A 3,471-nucleotide genomic window follows, 5' to 3' on the forward strand; every position below is an offset into this window, starting at 1 on the left:
GCCGGGCGGCGGCTGGTGACGCAGCAAAATGCCCGGGCCTAGCCGCCGCGCGTGCGCACTCTTTGTTTTCGGGCTCCTGCGCGGCTTTCTAGAGATATCTACGGAAAGGGCGGGGCCTCCCAGCTCCTTCGCGGTCCTTCCTAGCGCTGGCCCCGCCCTACGTCCGTTTCCTCTGGCTCGTCTGGTTCCCGCCGCTCCTCCCGCGCTCTCCTCTTGTGGTGGAAAACCGTTGGCCGCCTAACCTCCCGGCCACCCGACTCGGGCGATCTCCCCGAGAAACGGTCGCGTTGATCCCGGGAGGAAGGCCGAGGCGGAGGGACGCAGAGTCCTGAGGCTTGAAAAGTGAAATGAGGGTTCAGTTACTTTTAAGAGCGTAAAGCGGCCCACTGAGGAAACATTCCACCGCAGAAGGAGGGGAAAAGCCTCTGCTGGTGATATAATATTTGCGGAGAAGGGCTGACTTCCGAATGCAGGGCCTTGGTCCACCTCGCCATTTTTTATGAGAATTGGAGACCCTGTACAGGGGCAGCGGAAATTTGAGGTCTTTGGCTGAGGAGGAACGTTTACCCTTGGGGGCCGGCGTTTGCACCTGCTTTGAGATATTAATGCTGTAGGTGAAACAGGAATGCTGTTAGGGTCTAAGTTTGTGGGAATGGAGAGACAAGGACTTTCATGTCTCCAGGCACATCAATTGGTGGAGGTACCCCATCTTTTTTCTGCGGTCGAACTGCCGCTTTGTGCAAGGCACTGGGTTAGGCTCTTGGGGGATGGTAACCAAGAGAATCAAAACAGTACCTGTCTACTGTAGAAGGTCACTTAACGGTGCAGTAAGGGAGAAATACAATGCGCCGCTCGTTAGAAGACAGAAGGTTTAAGGAAGTGCGGTAAGACATTTTGGGAAGTGTTTGGGGGCTTCATATTAAGCATTGAGGACTTGGTATCTATACTGTGCAAGGCAGATGTTGGGAACTACGGACATTGGACCCAATGCTCAAATCCCTTTGAAAGGGGAGATTAAACCCCAGCTCTCAATACCGTGATTCTAAGGAGCTTAGTGCTTGTTGGGGAAAACAAAATAAAGCACACAAATCCAGATATTTGAGTCCTATAATGGAAGTACAAAAAATAACGGGAGCATAAAAGGAGAGGTCGATATTGACTGGAAGGATTAAGAGAGGCCTTGTTAAGAAAAACTACCCAAAACATGGAAATAAGGCAAGGAGTGGAGGGATGACCTTTCAGTTCACGCTGGGACATGGTTTAACTTGTCTGCCCAAGGATGATTCTCTAGGAGAAGGTACCTGTGTTTGACTTGCTATTTGTTATATGATAAGAGCTCAGACATTGTGAAGTTACTTGAGTTGCAGATTGCTGTCTGATAGAAAAGCTAACTCGAAAGTTTATGGTTTTATTGCTCTGTAGGAGCTAACCAGTTTTGTTTAACCTGCAACCTTATTCTAATTCTTATTTTTATGCCTGTAAATATCTAGTTCCTTAAATGCTCCTGGAACCAGCTTTACCGTCTTACTGGTTCCCTCGATGAGTTAAATAAATGAATGCTTGGCTCACGTTAATTTTATATTGGCGGGAGAATCATGTTTTGAAATTTTTTGAAAATTTTACTTTGATAGCCTCAGAGGTGACAACAGGAATGAGTGGGAACAGTACATTCCAGGCAAGGATCTTGATAGGTGAAGAGACAGGAATAAGTATATCTAGGTGGAGTTGGCAAACTTTCTGTAAAGGGTCAGATAAGGCCACAAGGTCTCTACTGCAGCTTTTGAACTCTGCTATTGTAGCATGAAATCAACCATAGATAATGTGTAAGCAAATGAGAGTGTGTTGGAAAAAAAAACTAAGAATGCTGAAATTGGAATTTTTTTATGTCCGCATGTCATATGATTTTCTTTTCCAACCTTTAAAAATGTAAAAATCATTCTTACCTTGAAGGCCATACAAAAAATTAGCAGCCTGCAGGCTGTAGTTTGCCAATCCCTGGCCTAGGAAGTCCAGAGTGTAGGGAGAGGGTAGGTCACACTGAGTATCAGGATAATTGTTTTCAACTTATTTCTCTGACAGTGGGAAGCTATTGAAGTTTTTTTGAAGGAGAGTAACACTCTTATGTTCTAGAAAGATTAATTTGGCAACAACATATAAGATGAACTGAAAATGGAGGAACTGAATTGAAGATAGCATTTAGAAGTCTGCAACCCGAAATAACTGGCATTTTCCCTTATCAAAAGAAGTGCTATGGGAAAAACCATCACACAAGAAATTTCTGAAAATTCAAATCCATTGCATTGTAATTTATAGTTTATTTACTACCCCCATTGGACATATTTCAAGGGATTTCATGTTAGTGTAGCTCTGGAAATGGCATCTCACCCAGAAGTTTCACAGATAGCTTATAATCAGGTTTATCCATGTCTTTACGTTTTATCTCATCCATTAGCTGATGGGGACCCAAGTTGTACCAGATCTCTTTTTCAAATTCACTGAAAAGTTCTGTATCTAGTAGGGGGCAAAATCTAGATTCAAAGATGTATAGTTAGTAGTGTCAGGGCTTTGGGGAGAGAAATATGCAACCCGAATTGGCAAAAACTAGAAAATACTTGGTATTAGATGCCATTTCACACGTTTGATCCTAACAGTCTCCTAAGAGAAAAGAAGTACCCAGGCCAATTTAAAACACTAGTAAAAAGGAACACAGAATTTGTCAGTTTTAATTGTAGCATCCACCTTCTCCCTGATATTTTACTGAGGACTGAATTTCAATGTGTCCACAGTCACTAATAGCAAAAGAGAACTTTATAGGCTGATATGAGAAATTTTAAAAATTAAAAAAAAATTATAACAGGTGAGAAAAGTCCAGTTTTATGAGGGGGTTTTCTAAAACGATAAGAACTTAGAGGTTGTTACTTTTGTATTTGTAAGGTAAATAAAAGGAAAGGGGGCAAAGTAGTAACCTGTTCTAGGTATAGGAAATAAGAAATTGGTCATAAAGTTTAAAGGAGACATCATGACCTAGCTAAATGTAAACATCACATATACCAACTTAAATTACTTTATGTTCTCTGATATCATTATCTTCCTACAATTTAGAAGCATACCTTACCAGTCTGGTTTGGCAGTAATAGAAAGGGTTAAGAAATGACTGTGTCTTGTGTTGAGCTTTTTCATATTTTGAGTTTTGCTGCTAGTCTCTCACTGTAGGATGACAAAAGCATGAACAGCTCTCAGTGTAGGAAGCAGCTTTAAAAAGCTAATTTATTTTTAAATAAAATACATTGAAATGTTCTAAAAATGGTCTTCTACCCCAAACATCACCTTACAGCAGTTCATGTTGTAGAAAATAAGACAATAAATAGAGTGATATATGCTTGTTTCTATGTAAATTAGCAGTACTCTCTGGGATCAGAAAAAATCAGATAATTTTAATTTCATGGTTTTCATGAGAGAGAATGTATTACA

This window comes from Orcinus orca, chromosome 11 (assembly GCF_937001465.1).
Source record: "Orcinus orca chromosome 11, mOrcOrc1.1, whole genome shotgun sequence".
NCBI classification, from domain to species: Eukaryota; Metazoa; Chordata; class Mammalia; order Artiodactyla; family Delphinidae; genus Orcinus; species Orcinus orca.